This window comes from Salvia hispanica, chromosome 5 (genome assembly GCF_023119035.1).
Source record: "Salvia hispanica cultivar TCC Black 2014 chromosome 5, UniMelb_Shisp_WGS_1.0, whole genome shotgun sequence".
Taxonomy (NCBI): domain Eukaryota; kingdom Viridiplantae; phylum Streptophyta; class Magnoliopsida; order Lamiales; family Lamiaceae; genus Salvia; species Salvia hispanica.
In genome coordinates this window covers 35,353,956-35,371,842 of record NC_062969.1, presented here as the reverse complement: position 1 = coordinate 35,371,842, position 17,887 = coordinate 35,353,956, and the positions used below count along the sequence as shown (strand labels likewise).

Sequence of the window (17,887 nt, the reverse complement as noted above, 5' to 3'; positions counted from 1 at the left end):
GACAAGACGGTTACATGATCGTGAGATCGAAGTCCAGCTGGGCGACGCTACGAAAGTGGCGGCCGTTGCAGTGGGAGACGTTTATTTACGTTTTTCTAGTGATAGATTTTTTATTTTGAAGAATGTTTTGTTGATACCTTCTTTTAGAAGAAATTTAATTTCAGTTTCTAAATTGTCTTTTGATGGATATTCAATTTCTTTTAATGACAATTGCGTTATTAAGAAAGATGGTTCTTATATCTGTCGTGGTATCATGGAAAACAATCTGTACACAATCACTTCTACACAATTTAATCAACGTAAATCAGAACTCAATGCTACATCGAAAATTTCTAAGAAAAGAAAAGAACCTTCAACTTCAATGAATGAAACGTACTTATGGCACCTTAGACTTGGTCATGCCAACGAAAGAAGGATTCATGCGATGGTTGATCAAGATCTTATCAAAGGTCTTGAGAAGGAACCATTTTCGAAGTGTGAATCCTGTCTCGAAGGCAAGATGACTAAGAGACCTTTTAGGTCAAAGGGGAATAGGGCCAAGGAAGTACTTGAGCTCATTCATACTGATGTGTGTGGACCAATGTCAACCGAGGCAAGGGGCGGTAAGACTATCAAATGCCTGCGATCTGATCGCGGAGGCGAATACCTAAGTGCCGAGTTTTTGGACTACTTATCAGTAGCGGGAATTCAATCCCAAACGACTGCGCCGGGCACACCCCAGCAGAATGGCGTAGCTGAAAGAAGGAATAGGACCTTATTAAATATGGTCCGCTCGATGATGAGTTATGCACGGTTACCTGTTTCGTTTTGGGGGCATGCTTTGCTTTCAGCAAACTATCTCTTAGACAACTTACCTTCTAAATCAGTTCCTACTACCCCATATGAGTTGTGGAATGGGCGAAAGCCCAATCTAGAACATCTCAGAGTATGGGGGTGTCCGGCTCATGTATTGGAAAAGGATCCAACTAAGCTGGAATCTAGGACTGAGGTTTGTGTGTTTATAGGATACCCTAGAGGAACGAAAGCTTATGAATTCTATAGTCTCAGAGATCAGAAAGTGATTGTGAGCACTCATGCCACATTCTTAGAGGAAGACTATGTAATGAATCATAAGTCCAGCAGTGAGATAGCTCTTGAAGAGCTAACTCAAGTCACAACTTCCATTAACCAAGAACAATTACCTAGTGTAACAACAATTCCAGAAATTTCAACTAATACTCCAGATATTGTAGTGCCGCGCCGCAGTGGGAGGGTCTCTCATGAGCCCGATAGATACATTGGTTTGGGAGAGTGCATGGATCACTCCTCGGACAGCAATGTACTTGATCCCTGGAATTTTGCAGAGGCGCAGGCAGATGTCGATCATTGCGAATGGGTGAAAGCAATGGATTCGGAACTACAATCAATGGTAGACAAAGACGTCTACGATTTGTCTGTCCTACCCGAAGGCTGTACTGCCATTGGGAGCAAGTGGATATACAAACGTAAACGTGGACCCGATGGACGAGTTAAAGTCTTCAAGGCAAGACTAGTGGCTAAGGGGTATACCCAAAAGGAAGGCATCGATTACGATGAGACCTTCTCCCCAGTGGCCATGCTCAAATCGATCCGTATACTTTTGTCTATAGCAGCTTACATGGATTGGGAAGTATGGCAGATGGACGTTAAGACTGCGTTTTTAAACGGGAGTCTTGAGGAGACCATCTACATGGAACAACCCGAAGGCTATGTAGTAAAGGGCAAGGAACACATGGTTTGGAAGCTTAAGAAGGCCATTTATGGCCTCAAGCAAGCATCTAGATCATGGAACCAGTGTTTCGATCAAACTGTTCAAAAGTTTGGATTCGAAAAATGCCCTAATGAAAGCTGTGTGTATAAGAAGGTTGAAAAAGGAAATGTTGTGTTCTTAGTTTTGTATGTAGATGACATTCTTCTAATTGGAAACAATAAAAAGATGTTGTCATCAGTGCGAACTTGGTTGTCCAGCCAGTTCGAGATGAAAGATATGGGTGATGCGGGACACATTCTCGGTATCAAGGTTCTTAGGAACCGAGGTAAGAGAATGTTGTGCTTATCCCAAGAATCTTACATCGAAACGGTACTTAGACGCTTTAGCATGCAAGATGCCAAGAAAGGTTTCCTACCTTTTAGACATGGCATCCATTTATCTCAAGAGATGTGTCCTAAGACAGCATCTGAGATAGCAGAGATGAGAAGAATACCATATGCCTCGGCAGTTGGTAGTCTCATGTATGCTATGCTTTGTACTAGACCCGATATCTGCTTTGCTGTTGGCATGGTAGCAAGATATCAATCAAATCCCGGCCAAGGACATTGGACTGCCGTAAAGAACATACTCAAGTACCTTAATCGGACTAAGGACTATGTTCTAGTTTACAATGCAGCCGAGCTCTGTCCTTTAGGATATACAGATTCAGACTTTCAAGCTGATGTAGATTCGAGAAAATCAACTTCCGGATATGTGTTTACCTTAGGAGGTGGAGCCGTAATTTGGAAGAGTGTAAAGCAGAAATGCATTGCAGACTCTACCATGGAAGCCGAGTATGTGGCCGCTTCGGAGGCTGCAAAAGAGGCTGTATGGCTTAAGAACTTCCTTCTGGACTTAGGTGTGGTTACGAATATGCCCAAGAGCATCACCATTTATTGTGATAATTCTGGTGCTGTGGCAAATTCGAGGGAACCACGGGCTCATAAGGCGAGCAAGCACATAGAGAGGAAGTATCATATCATTCGAGATATAGTGCAGAGAGGAGACATACAAGTGGTCAAGATTGAGTCAGAAAACAACCTGGCAGATCCTTTCACGAAGGCATTAGCGGTAAAGCCGTATGAAAGCCATGTTGAAGGAATGGGAGTTCGACTAATTCAAGACCTCAATCCGCTTTCAGTATAAGTGGGAGATTTAGACGTTAGCACATTTTTTTGTATACTCGAAAGTGTTTTGAGTATAAGTGGGAGATTGTTAGAGTTTGTATACTAGAAATCACGTTTCGAGTGATTGAATACTGTAAAACTCTTATTTTATTTTCCAATGAATAAAACAGATTATTTTTGTCATAATGTTGTTATGTTTTACATTTAATGGATGTTAATGCATGTTTAAATGTATAAGTTAACTTAACAAAGTCTAAGTCTTTGTTTTAGTAGACCGGTTGTGGGCGTCGTCCACTTTAAGGTAATACGGTCAGTTCTAAACAAAGAAAAATATGAATTTCACAACCTAGATGGAATTAGACTACCCATCGAGAAAGGTTGCAATGTCAGTCCGCATATTTCTAAGCCTTACTGAAATAAGATGACATTGGTGTGGTATAGCACTGAACGGATCTAACAGCAAGACTTGCCTTAGGCTATCTACTGAAAGGCGAGGTCTTGATAAATATTTATTTCTTAATCAATGTAGGTTAGCATTGAGCATACGGTATTGATTATGCACTACTTTGACTTATCAAATGGTGCGGGTTTTTCGTAACCCAATTATCCTGATATATTGGGTAGTGGTGATCGATATCTAGCGGTGCTAGGATTGCTATTATATTGAATCGTGCACGAGGTGAGTCTCGTTTGATAATGTCCTCAAGAGGAGCGCGAAACAAGGTTTTATTATTCGGAACCTAGCTAGTTGGAGTATGATTACTCTATGAATAATAAATAAGTGTTTCATGCTAAGTCCACTCTTGGAATTAATAAGAAGTTAATTAATTAAGTCAATAGCAGACATTAATTAATTAATGGACATTTTAATCTTAAGCACGGGAAATGAAAGTTAAACGGAAACCCGGATTACTTGTAATTTCGGATTTGGATGGGGAGAGTTCAATATTACTTCTGTAGTGGCTGCTCGTAATATTCCAATTATAACTTATATTAAATTGTGGGTTCAATTTAATTAGTAAAAAGTAAATTGGATGAGCCCATATCCAAAACCTTCCATAGATCCCTGTCTGGGCCCAAAAGGAACTTAATATTCCAAAAAGGATTTCTTCTGTCTTCTTTATTTAAGTCCTAGTATTCTAGTAAGATCAGCCCACACTGATATTGGGATACAGTTCGGGAACCAGAGAGAAGATTTGTGGTCTAGTACTCAAAGCATCACGTGGAGAAGAAGCTAGCCATCTTCAATTCTTTGGAGAATTAATTAGGTATTTTTCTGCTCCGTAGAAAAGCATGTTTTATGTTTCATTATTCTTAAAGCATGATTAATTCAAGTTATGATTATGATACATGTGATAATTACGCGAATAGGTTTTGTCTAAATAATCTGCTAAATAGATCTGATTATTAGTAATTGATTTATGTGAGCGCTCCCGCTGCCAGTAAGGGTGGGTCTGTGGATGATAAGGAGTAAGGCTTTAGATGCTGCAGAAGAGTGGATTAAGAGTATTCTTCTTTACTTAAGCTTCTGCTTTTCTTGCCGCTATCAAGGAGTATGTTCTTGATCTGTGTTGGAGGTGGCTTAAAGTCATCTATACGGCCTTCCTTGCCCTATGGAATTCTCTGTATTTACATGTTTTCGGACCCCAAGTGAGAAGACGGCGGCCGCGTCGCAGATATTAGTTTCAACTCTCAAAACTACATGAAGATTTCAAATGGAACTCCATATCAGAGGTACCAACCCAGCTCACCAATGCAGTAAGAAACAATAAGGCAAGATAAGAAAGACATTTTAGATTATTCGTTTCTTGACAATAAGAAGGATCTGATATTGTATATTGGAAATTTGCCCCCAAAATGAGCACTACATCAAGATTATTTATAGTATAAACATATTGAATCTGTAATCAATAGAAACACAAGACCTTATGTATTCTAAGTCTTTTCAAGTCCTACATTTGATGTATCGTAGTTGAAAAGACTTCTAACATTAAACACATTGGGAGTTACATATAAGCAGGTGGTTTAACACTTCAGTGGCTTGGTGAAGATGTCTGCTACTTGATCATAAGACGGAACATGTCTCAATTCAGTTTGCTTCGCAGCAACTTTATCTCGAACAAAATGATCATCCAACTCTATGTGTTTTGTCCGTGCATGAAGAACTGGGTTTGATGCTAAGGCGATAGTGCTTAGATTGTCCACCCAAATTATCAGTGCTCCCTTTGATTTCATTCCAATTTCACCAAGAATAGAGGTAATCCAACTCACTTCCGCTGCCGCTTGGGCAAGACTTCGATACTCTGCTTCAGTGCTGGAACGAGACACCACAGATTGTTTCTTTGAACACCACGAGATCAAATTTTCACCATGATAGACACAATAACCAGTTACTGATTTTCGATCATCGACGTCTCCTGCCCAATCTGAATCAGAAAAAGCCTTCACAATGTTTCTAGAATGTTTGATGTGAAGCCCATAATCCGTCGTTCCGGCTAGGTATCTGAAGATTCGTTTCACGACTTTCCAATGTGCATCCAAAGGAGAGGCTATGAACTGACTTACCTTATTCACAGAGAATGCTATTTCTGGTCGTGTTATCGTTGCATATTGCAAGGCCCCGACGGCACTTCGATATGCTTTACCATCAGCCACAGAATTTCCTTCAACTTTGCTCAATTTGGAATTTGAGATCATGGGCGTAGGCTGACCCTTAGCATCCTGCATCTTTAATTTTTCTAAAAGTTCCTTAATATAGGCGCTCTGACTGAGATGTATCCCATCGATAGAATGAGTGACTTCAATACCAAGGAATTGACTCACTTCCCCTAAATCTTTCAGCGAGAAGTGATCACTGAGCTGTTGAATTACTTTCTTGATTCCAGATGAGGAAGAACCCGTGATGAGCATGTCGTCAACATATAACAGAATGTAAATAGTTTCATTATCTTGACCTCGGTAAAAGAGCGAGGATTGAGAGAATCCGAGGAAAAAAAGAGCACCTTGAACTGTGAGAAACCAAGCCCGATATGTTTGTTTTAGCCCATAGATAGCCTTATTAAGCTTACAAACCAAAATAACAGGTTCCCTAGGTCCAGCAAATCCACTAGATCACGCGGTCTAGGAACTCGTTGGTCGCAGGAAATCCTGGTCGTCGGACACACATAGCACTTCTTTCAAAAACCCTCAACCACTTTACTAAACCTAGTACAGGGAAGTAGGGATCGATCCCACAGAGAAGGATGCGTAATACTCGTATTCAAGGATTTGGGTGTGTTTTTGGTGTTGGCTGCTGCCACTCATTTTTTTGGGTTGAGGAAAACAAATTAAACTTGACTTGGGAATCTTTAAAACTCCTAAGCTAACAGCTAGACCTAGGTGAAATTATAAGAGAACGTTGCAAAGGAAATAAACTACTCAACACTTGATCTAAGAAAACTGCTCTACTTACCTAGACCTAGGAAACAAACTGACTGTGGGGACCATGACTGAAAAAGCAGAGTACGTACGAAAAGCTGGCAGAATAACTAACTCTAGTACTAACTAACAGCAACATCATCTTCTACAACCAAATTGCGTAAAACTCATAAGAAAATTAACATGAACGAAATCAAAACAGAGCAAACTAATTTTAAGTCAAATCAAAGCATAATCAACGAAGAACTGAACAGATCTGCAGACTCTAGACGAAGCAAAACAGAAAACAAGAAGAAAACTCAAATCCATCTAACAACTTTCTTTTCTCACTTCGAATCCAACCTCAGACGCTAAATCCACTCCGGATCCAAGCGTCCAACACGAACTCCAACCAACAGAAACGCTTCATCACTTCAGATTTGAACAACAACCTCCAAAGTGTCAATAAACCACAGATCTATCACCAAATTCCCATATCAAACACCACAATATCAAAATAAAACAGAGATTGACATAATACTTGTAAAAATAAACTTCCAGCAGAGAGATCTACGTAAATCAACTTGAAATTCAACTACTAAACGCAAATCTACCAAAGCGAAAAGGTAATAAGTATCATCAACAACCAAGTCGACTCCCAAAAGTGAAGTTCGACAGCAAAACGAGCAAACAACTGAAATTAAGAGAAATTGTATCTTCGTCCACACTCGGACGGTGTTGCAACGCGAAACTTCTAAAGAAAATAACCCTTCGTACCCGATTACCCCAGATCTCCCATTCCCAAGTGTGTGTAATGTGTGTGAGCTAAGAAGAGAATGAAAAAGTGATATGATGTGCGTTGCATGCTCTTCTATATATAGGCGTTGGAGTGGGGCCCAGCGAGGTATAGATAAGACTTTGTTGCCCTCAGCTATTGACTCCTCTGTCACGCCTTCTTTTCTTTTAAATCCTGCTCACTTCGTTTCTTTCCTTCGCTAGATCATCTCCTTCAGCATTTCCTCGATCTAGCGATTTTTCTTCACACACCTGGCTTAGGAAACGTGTTAGACCCAGCAATTATAACGTTTTTCACATATAACCGATGCATGAAATTAGCCTTATCAGCGAGCAACAGAGCCATCAGCATGCTTTTTTAACTTGAAAATCCAAGTGCAACCTACCAAGTTCTTTCCAGGAGGGAGAGTGGTCAAGGTCCATGTTTTGTTCTTGAGAAGGGCCAAGAACTCAACTTCCATTGCCTGCTTCCAAACAGAGATTAGCAAAGCGGTAGTAGCTGACTTTGGGAGGACAAGGGAGACAACGATTGAGGATTTTGAGTAGGTGGTATTGAGGTAAATTTTAGGACGGAAGATGCCAGCTTTCGCACGGGTGATCATAGGATGGGAAGGAGCAGCTGGGGCTGGAACGGAAGAAGGTGTAGGTTGAATGGGAGTTTGGGAGGATACTGAAGATGTATCACTTGGAACAGGAGAAGTAGTATGAGGAGAATGGAGCAAGGGAGACGAAGGTGGAGTGATGTTATCATGCTGATGAGAATGATTTTGTAATGGAGGATTATCTGGTGAGAGGGGAACAATTGGAACTGTATGAGTAGGAGGGATAATAGGAGAGAAATGTAGTAGAAAGTCTCTAACTGGTGGATTAGGCTTTGGTTTATGGGGAGTGAGATTAGTAGACACAAAAGGGAATGTGTGTTCATCGAAAGTAACATCTCTAGAAATGATGATTTTTCCATTAGGTAGGAGAGCCTTATAGCCCTTGTGGGAGGGGCTATAACCAAGGAATGTGGAGGCAGCAGAACGAAACTCAAGCTTATGTTTGTTGTAGGGACGTGTATAGGGATAGCAAAGGCAACCGAACATTCTGAGGATATGATAATCAGGCTTGGCACGAAAGAGTTTTTCGAAGGGAGAGATGAATTGTAGAGGCTTGGATGGAGTGCGGTTGATAAGGAAGCATGCAGAGGTGAAAGCGTCGTCCCAAAATTTAGATGGCTGACCAGATTGGGCAAGTAAAGCCAAACCCATCTCAACAATATTGCGATGCTTTCTTTCGGCCAAGCCGTTTTGTTGAGGAGTGTAGGGGCAAGACACCTTGTGCACAATACCAACACTTTGAAGAAGAGATGTGAGGGCTTGAAACTCACCACCCCAATCACTCTGTAATGCTTTAATAGAACAATTAAATTGTTTCTCAACCAAGCTTTTAAAATGAGCAAATACTGTAATCACCTCTCGTTTGGATTTCAAAAGATAAAGCCAAGTGTATCTACTATATTGGTCAATAAAACTAACATAATAGGAGAAACCATTTCGGGAAACAAGAGGGGCTGGACCCCAAAGATCAATGTGTATAAGTTGTAACGGAGCAGTGTAATAGAGCTGGAAGAGGTATATGGAAGTCTGTGACTTTTTGCTAAGCAACATGGATGACATAAAAGGCTTGTTCTCATTGTATTAAAAGGGATATTACAATGTTGAAGAGCTTTAGTAACAGCATCAAAATTACAATGACCAAGACGTTTATGCCATAACTCAATACTTAAAGTAGGAGAGCTAGCAACATTTGAAGTAGAAAAAAGTGCGGGAGACCCTAAAGTAGCTGAACATATTGTAGGGGAGGTCTTATTGTTGGTGGGAAGCTGAAGAGGTTGACATTGCGTCTTGATGGAAGAGGGAGGATTCTTGTGAATGAGAAAACGATAGAGCCCACGATCAAGGCTGCCCCGGATGATGATATCCTTGGTTGCTAGATCCTTCTCAAAACAAAATTGAGGATGAAATTCAAAAAACACATTATTGTCTCTTGCAAACTGAGAGACACTAAGTAAATTTTTTATAATTTGTGGGACATGAAGAAGGTCTTTTAAGATGAGGGGTCTAGAGTTAGAAGCAATGAAAGTAGATTGACCAATATGAGATATTTTAACACTACAACCATTACCCATTTGAAGAGAGTTACCTCCATTATACTCACTGCTGGAGTTTAGATTTAAGAGATCATTTAAGATGTGATTCGTGGCTCCAGAATCAGGATACCAAGAAGTAGTGGATCTACCATCAAAACCATATTCAGACTGACTTGAAGTGGGAATATAAGGAGCTTGATATCCATGATTGCCTCCTGCCTGAACCACATTGGCCGCTGGATTGGAATGAAAGTTGTGTTGCGGTTGTTGTTGTCTCACAAAGGACTGTGGAGCTTGAGGGGCAAAGTTGTGCTCAAACCTGTACCAGCATCCCTTCTTGGACCAAAGGATTGCACCATATTATCCGATGGTTGAGATCCATCCATATTGACAGCCTGACTTTGAAGATTCCATTCTGTTTCAAAACTTAGCAGTAGAGCACTCACATCTGCTATAGACCATGTATCTTCTTTAGATGTTATGTTGACCATAACTGAATCATACTCAGGGCCTAGCCCGGCAAGTATGTGAAGTATTTGATCCTCTACGAGCACTCGACATCCTGCTGCACCGAGCTGATCGCAACAAATTTTGATTTTGTTGAGGTAGTCTTTCATCGAAAGAGAATCCTTCTTCATGGTCTGCAGCTGGAGTTTATGTTGCATAACTTTTGCCTTAGAGTGGCTGGAAAAATTGGTTTCCAAAGCATTCCACACCTCTCTGGAGGAGTCCAGACCAACAACAAGCACCATAACACTTTCGGTGAGTGACGACTGGATCCATGCCGAAAGAAGCTGGTCCTGTCGATTCCAGGCCAGATAAGCTGGATTCAAGACTTCTTCATTTTCAGATTGAAGAAATTGAGGAGGAATTTCACTACCAACAAGGTAGTGTTCTAGCCCAAGGCCACGAACAGTAGTTAGGATCTGTTGTCGTCGGATCAAATAGTTGTCATCGGTAAGTTTGAAGGAGATAGACTAAGGTTGTAGTTGAATAGGAGCTGAGGGAGTTGCTGTTTCTTTAGAAGAAGATTCTGCCATGTTTAATGTAAAAGATAGATGGAAGAGGGAAGAGAGGATGGATGGATTGGCTCTGATACCATATCAGAGGTACCAACCCAGCTCACCAACGCAGTAAGAAACAATAAGGCAAGACAAGAAAGACATTTTAGATTATTCGTTTCTTGAAAATAAGAAGGATCTGATATTGTATATTGGAAATCTGTCCCCAAAATGAGCACATCAAGATTATTTATAGTCTAAACATATTGAATCTGTAATCAATAGAAACACAAGACCTTATGCATTCTAAGTCTTTTCAAGTCCTACATTTGATGTATCGTAGTTGAAAAGACTTCTAACATTAAACACATTGAGAGTTACATATGAGCAGGTGATTTAACACTCCAATGGTTTGCTTCGCCACAGAACTATTGGTCATGTTTTATATATAGATAGCCATCTCCATGCGCATTTTGTCATTTTGCTAATGTTTGTTTCAAGTGAGATGGATTTCAAAGTTTGCAAATAGCAGGTGTAAGAGCATCCACAATGGATGCCCTAGTGGAAGCCCTAGTGAGAGCCCTAGTGCATGTCCTATCTCTTATCCACTTTTCATTTCAATTTTAAATCATTGTTTTTTAATTTTATTTTTAATTACTATAAAATACCAAAATATATTATTTTAAACACCACAAATGTAAAAAAAAAAGTACATTACTTAATTGAAAAGTGGAACTACATCATGCTTAGCTAAGAAAAAAAACTACATTAAAACTAAAATACTAAAAAAAGAAAAAACCAAACTAGTCATCTAAATTCAACCTCTGGGCCAAATTCTTGATCATATTCTTAGTCCTCTGTCGGGCTTTCGGATCGGTTTCTTCACGAAGGCTGTTTTGGGCGTCAAGTATAAACCTATACTCAACCACCTCGCGATAACCTCCGAACTCCTCGATCGCCCTATCCATGAGTTGAGCAGATGGAGGAGGCGCAGCCTGCGGGGGAGCCGCCGATCCAGACGCGCCCGCCTTCGCCTTCCATTTGGCCTGGGCTTTAGCAGCCTTGGTACCAATGGGACGTCTAAAAGTAGACTTAGGCGTGTCGGAACTCCCTTCCGGCTCAGCGTTCAGATCCACAGGAGATGGGTCGCTGCTCGTGTAACCGCCAGTGGCGGTGGTCTTCGTCCGCTTCGCAGTCGAGGATCCAACCGGTATCCCTCCGTTGAACTTCGCCTTGTCCTTCAAGATCAGCCAAACATTGTACAGCTTGAACTACCCGAACTGTCGTTGGTACAACTTAGATTAGGGTTAAATGATTTAAAATTAAAAAAAAAAATCGGAAAACATCGGGCTCGGGCTCAGGCTCGGGCGCGCCCCTGCAATGGGCGACCAAACTCTCGGTCGTCCTCGGGCGTGACCGACGCCTGCAATGGATGCCCGATCATGCCCGAGCCCGATCTCGGCCGATCGGGTGTGAGATCAGGCATCCATTGTGGATGCTCTAAGAAATTTTGGACACTGCAGTGTGGCTGTTTTTAAATGATTGGTCATATAGTCCGATTAGGATATATTCAATTGCTTCAATTACTTTTTTTGAAAAAAGATCCTTATGTTATGTGTATGAAAAGATGATTAATCAAACAGATTACACCCGCCTATAAAAATAGCGTGACAGTCTGACAGATAACTATATAAACCTATAAAATATAATGATAATTAATAAAATAAATGAGAGATGTAAAGATAGGGTCATGATAATCTACTAACCCCTTTAGTGTACAAACTACAAACTTAAATCTTAGCCACTCATTATAATTAATCTACGGTCTTAATATATGGGCTCTTCAAATGTCAACGTTTCCTATTAAATCAGTCAACAGAGGGTAATTTAGGGTAAAAAAAAATAAGGTGAAATAATTAATTTTGTTGAGATTATGAAATCCCGTTAATTCCGTCATTTCGACGCTCCGCCTACTATTCACGTCTCCTCTCTCTTCTTTCCCCCATTCCACCTTTTCGACTCTCCTTTGAACTTAATCGTCTTCATTGAACCGAATCGTGTGTAGCGGCATGATCAATTCATCGGCGGTGTTGAAGCGAGTTCTTGGCGGCGGCGACATGAGTTGTGTTCGATGACGTGCTGAGTCAACCGAAGGTGAGTTATCCGGCGAGAACCCTAGATTAAAACTGTGGTGACATTTTTTATTCTTGTAATTTTGTTGCTAAAGTAGTCTATTGAGTCGGTCGAAGGTGAGATATCCAGTGAAAAAACCCTAGTTTAAAACTGTGGTGACATTTTTTAGTCCTGCAATTTTCATTCCTCTAATTTTAGACCTGTAATTTTGTTTTATTTTGGTCCAATTAACTACTTTTCCTCCTTTCATTGACATGATTCGATTTTAAGTTCGTTCTATTGAGAAACCATAAAGCCCACACGGATTTTTGCTTTCTAGTTCGTTTTTTTGTTTGTTTTGTTGAGAATTCTACACGAATTAACCAGTCCCCCCCCCCCCCCCCCCCCCCCACTTTTTTTTCTGTTGTTCTTGGGTTAGACTTTGAATCCAATTGTTGTGAAATTCTTTCATATTTTTTTGAAATTTTATGATAGATGTGGAAATAAGATGGTGTTAGACATTGAAATGAGATAGTGTTGATATTGAAATAAGATGGTGTTGACAATGAAATAATATGAATTAAATCTTTCATTTGGTGCTGTAATGGACATTATTCATTGACATTTTGCAATGATTGGTGTTTTAGCTGGATCAGCAACACGTCAATCCAAGGGTAAAGCAGCAACACATGGTGAGGGCAAAGCAATCTGGAGCAGCTGGTAAGCAATTAGGTTCTATAGTGATATGGTAATAGATGGTGTGCTGATGAATAACGTTTGCAGATTAGAAACTAGAGTTGTGCTAAAATGAAAAATCTTGGTTGGCTTATTTTGTGTAGCAACATTGGTACATAACACTGACTGTGGAAACAATAGTGACTTTATGTTGTTGTTGATCTCTGAGTGGTTGACATTATCTACTAATCTCTTGTCGTTGAAATATGTAGTTGGCATTTACAAAGGGTATGGTTGGATGTTTTTGTTGATATTGTTGACATTTTTTGTTAAACCCACATAATTTTTTTGCTTAATTTGTTAGGATTTTTTATTGACATTCAGTGTTGACATATATGTGGACATTTGTTGCTCTCATTGACATTGCTTAACGTGGCCTACACATTGTCACCACAGAATGGTGACATTTTAATACGAGTTGTTGACATTTTGGTGTTTCAGTAAACATCATCTTTTGCAACTTTTGCTCTCATTTGTTGCTCTCATTAACATTTGTTGCACTTTGTTTGGTAATATTTGTTGTTGACGTCGTACTATTTTTGTTGATATTGGCTGTTGAGATTGTGTATAGGGACTGAGTCCTTCACTGATTTGTTGTTGGTCAAATCGGTATGTTTTTCATTGTATAAGGACTAAGTCCTTTACTGATATGATGCTTATGTGTTTTTGGAATGTAATCTTAGTGTGATTTCATTTAAGCAAAGTAAAAACACTACACATTTATTGTTGATATTATCCACTGTTCAAGTAAAGCACACAAAGCTAAATTGTTATATGTTGCACAGGAAGCCTGCAAAAGCTGCTTTGGTTGTTGTTTCTGAACATCTGGCTAGAGTGCTTCCACTTCATCCAGTTTACAGTCAAGCCCTGTTGTGTGATCATTCCCTTTGAAATTTGGTTGACATTCCAGCTTGCTGATGGAAATATTTCTTGACATTATTTACATATATGGATCAAGGCTGATATGAAAGAGCTTACATTACAACCGATCTTTTTTACAGAGGGGTTTTCTCGGTTTTTATCTCAAGTCCAAGGGACTGCACGCACCGTCTGAAGTAATAATCAAGGAGCGTAGAACGCGCTTGCTGGACTTGCCCTGGAAGACAACCAAGCTCACTAATGACTCGGCAGTATTCTTGATGAGACACAAGGAGACTTACATTGCTAACCCTGCCAATTTAATGACTATTGGTCTTCAAGGAGTTAGTGTGAGGACTCTGCAGATTTTGAGAGGGAGGTAATGCAAGACCATACTCCTTGGACCGTTCAACATTGCCAGAGAAAGGTTCACGTCCTACATGAGTAATTACATCAACGTGACTCCTAATTTTGGAACAGATTATGCGAGGCAAGTGAATAGCATGTTGAACAAGGCTCCCAACAACGAGCAACACAATGAGCCCGCGAGGAAGAAAAGCAAGTTGAATTGAGTTGATTTGGAATTGACAATATGTTTTTTAAATGTTAATGGTAGTTTTTGGATATTGATATTGGAATTTTTTGGCTTGAGAAGCAATCACTTTTGTTAAAATGAATTATAAACATTAGGAATTTGTTTCAAGTTATGAAACATGGTTTTGCCATTCTCTCGGTTTACATTTTAAATGCATTTCATTTTGAACAGGTTTCCTTATGAAATGGTGTTGATTTGTTTCGTTATGATAAAGTGTTGTTATTCAGGTGGATTCTTTGTAGAGGGTTTGATTATGAAAGAAAATCCTTGCTGCGAAAAATTCATTGAAACTGCATAAATAAAAAATATTTTGACATTTGTTGTTTAAACATTTGAAAAAATAACAAAATTGCATCAATTTTTTTACATTCGTTGACATTAGTTAATAGATCCGTGGAGTTTACGCCGAAGAAGATTAATCCGGAGAGAAAATGTAGAATATTGATTTATTGAATGTAATCTCTTTCCAAACATGTGAATATTTGTATTTTGGGAGATTAGAGATAAATTAGGGACGATCATTGACTTTTCATGGAGTAAGTTGTTACAGAATATTATTGTTAGTGGTATGATAGTTTGGGAGTGAAATTAGGGACGTTTGTAACTGATGACACAATCTCAATCCATATATACCCCTGTTGACAGAATTGTGGCTATCTGTTGACATCGAAATTCAGCCCATTATTTAACCGTAGATCTAGCATAAGTAGTGGATGAGATTAAAGTTTGTAGTTTGTATAATAGATATGGGTTTGTATTTGATTACACCCCTGTAAAGATGACGCGTATTTCCAAATCAACACATTTGCAAAAAGAAAATAGGAAAAATTAAAAAGTGTTCCAACAAACAAATCAGTCTCTCTTTCTCGGCCTCTTCTCACAACTCTCTTCTAAAAAATTCACAACTCATCTCTCAAAAATTTCTTCACAGAAGCACCAATTTCTACCCCAGTCATAGCTCGCTCTCTCTCTGCCTCTCTCGGTCTCTCCTCACCGTCAGTAAAAGCTCACCGCCACTACCGTCAATCGGCCCTTAGCGCCGTCCAGCCAGCGTACTCCGGCCAGGCAGCAGCCGTCTCACACAGTTAAGTACTATCTCTCTCCCTTTCCACATCCACAATCTAAATATTTTATTAAAATTTTTCTAACATGTTCGATTCAAACATTTTGGGCAAACATTGGAACTTTAAGAATTTAAAATTGAAGAACAAACAAGAGGCAGCTCCTAAGCCTTAAAGATCGAAGGCTTAGGAGGGAGTGTCATTCAACAAGTTTCAGAAATTTCTAAGATAAATTGTTCCAGATTCACAGTGTACTATAAGGTGTATGTACGTGGGTATGGAATGCAGGGGATTCAGAAAAAATGGATATACCTTTGGAACGAAACAAACTTTGCACAAACAGAAGGTAATCACAGCGCGCTCTCAGTTTCTCCTTCACACTGTGATGTCGAATTATGGAATCAATAAGTATGGAGATTTTTTATATTCAATGGAATGAGGAGAATTTACCTTTTGATGCAGAAGAAGAAAAATAACCGCATGAAGTTGCGGTGTGGGAATTATACGAGAAGAAGGGATTTTTAGTTGGAGATTTTTAAGGAGGGTGGAGATATGGGAAAAACCATGTATTTTGAAATTAGGAGTAGAAATTTGATTTGACTGTGGGTTTTTAAATATGGATTGATATTGATTTGACTGCGGGTTTTTAAATATGGATTGATAAAAGTAGCCCAATTGAAATAGGATAAATGGGCTGGTATAAGATAGATAAAAGTGATAGACCTAAATATTTGATTTAAAGCATTGATTAAATTGTGGTGTTTTATTTTTAGCACCTTGGTGTTATTCCAAGTAATTATAAACAACCGCCCAATATTTCCCATCAACGAATCACACGTCATTATCGTCGACTATTTACACCACAAAATTAACCAACAATTCGACAACAATTCAAGCATTCACTACTTCCCTTCGCAACCAATTAAAACAAAGACGGTATTTTTATTCACGGTCTATCACTCTCTCGTTATCAAAACAAAATCTTAACATAAAAAGGTAATAATAAAGGCGGGTGTTACAGTTAGATTCAATTTTGACGGATGTTTGAATCACAACTTTTAAAATTTGTGAGCAAAACTATAGTACAACAGAAGTTTTTATCTTTAAGGCGTCAATGAACAATAACAATATCGGAATGTCAAGATATATACTATAATGCAGCATTAAGCAAATACATACATTATTGATTATGCATTACTCAAACTAATTCGACTAAGATCATGGATATAAGATATTTGATATGGTTCAAACTAACTAAAACATAAAATTCTTCACACTAAAATATTCATTAGAGTTCTCATATAAGAACAATTAATCGGTATAGTGACTTTAGCAAACACAACCAATCTTCATTTATAAATTTGCACAAACGACATGTGCTAGATACAAACTTGGTTATTGCATAGAAACTTAATAAAATAAGTAATTGAATATATTAAGAATTATTTTCTTGATTTGTATTTGGGTCTATGAACGAATGCACTTGGATCGACACACTCTTTCACAATCCTTTTTGCAATAAGCTGCGCATTCATCCTACTGCATTAACCACTGCATCATTGTTAACCAAAATGTTTAGTATAGCACAATCAAATGACTCAAATGTGCAATCACAAATTATATACTTCCTTCGTCCCACTTTAGCAATTTCATTGACTTTTCTGCCCTCTTTTTGTAAAAATAATAAAAAAATAGTTAAAGTGGAGAAATGGTAAAGTAAGAGAGACAATAATGTAGATAAGACTCTTCTCTATATTATTCTCTCTCTTAATTTACCATTTCTCCTCTTTAACTATTTTTTATCATTTTTACAAAAAGATGACAGAAAAGTCAATGGGACTGCTAAAGCGGGACGGAGGGAGTATAAATTAATGATTTACTCCCTCTATCTCATTCAAGATGTCTACATTTCATTTTTAATTTTTCTTACTCAAGATGTCTATTTTTCTTATTTAGAAACAAATACATCTATTCTCTCTCCTCATTAAAATATTTAATTACTTTTATCACTCTACTTTATTATATACTCAACTACTCCATCTAATACCTTGTGTTATTCAAGATCGTGGACATTTTTTTTTTACCGAGTATTATGCAATTCCCTCTATCAAATTTTTTTTTTTTTTTTAATTTGAATCTATATATGAACATGGCGGTACCTGGTGGGCCACCTCGAGCGCACAAGGATCGGCAGCCTCTTTCACAACCCTCGCTTGGGCAATATTTGGCTATGCATTCGTCGTAGCACTTTTGGAAATCATCGCCAATAACTGCATTGTTGTTAACCAAAAGAATTAGCATAACA

General features: G+C 38.8%; 1 long non-coding RNA gene across 2 annotated transcripts; it reads left to right on the top strand.

Moving 5' to 3' along the window:
- Positions 1-15,341: 15,341 nt before the first annotated feature.
- Positions 15,342-16,233, top strand: LOC125186000. Of its 2 annotated transcripts, XR_007170345.1 has the most exons (3): positions 15,342-15,605; positions 15,871-15,928; positions 16,045-16,233. It is a non-coding gene; the product is annotated as an uncharacterized LOC125186000 (long non-coding RNA). The 2 variants fall into 2 exon arrangements; XR_007170344.1 differs by having other exon boundaries at positions 15,342-15,928.
- The last annotated feature ends 1,654 nt before the right edge of the window (positions 16,234-17,887 follow it).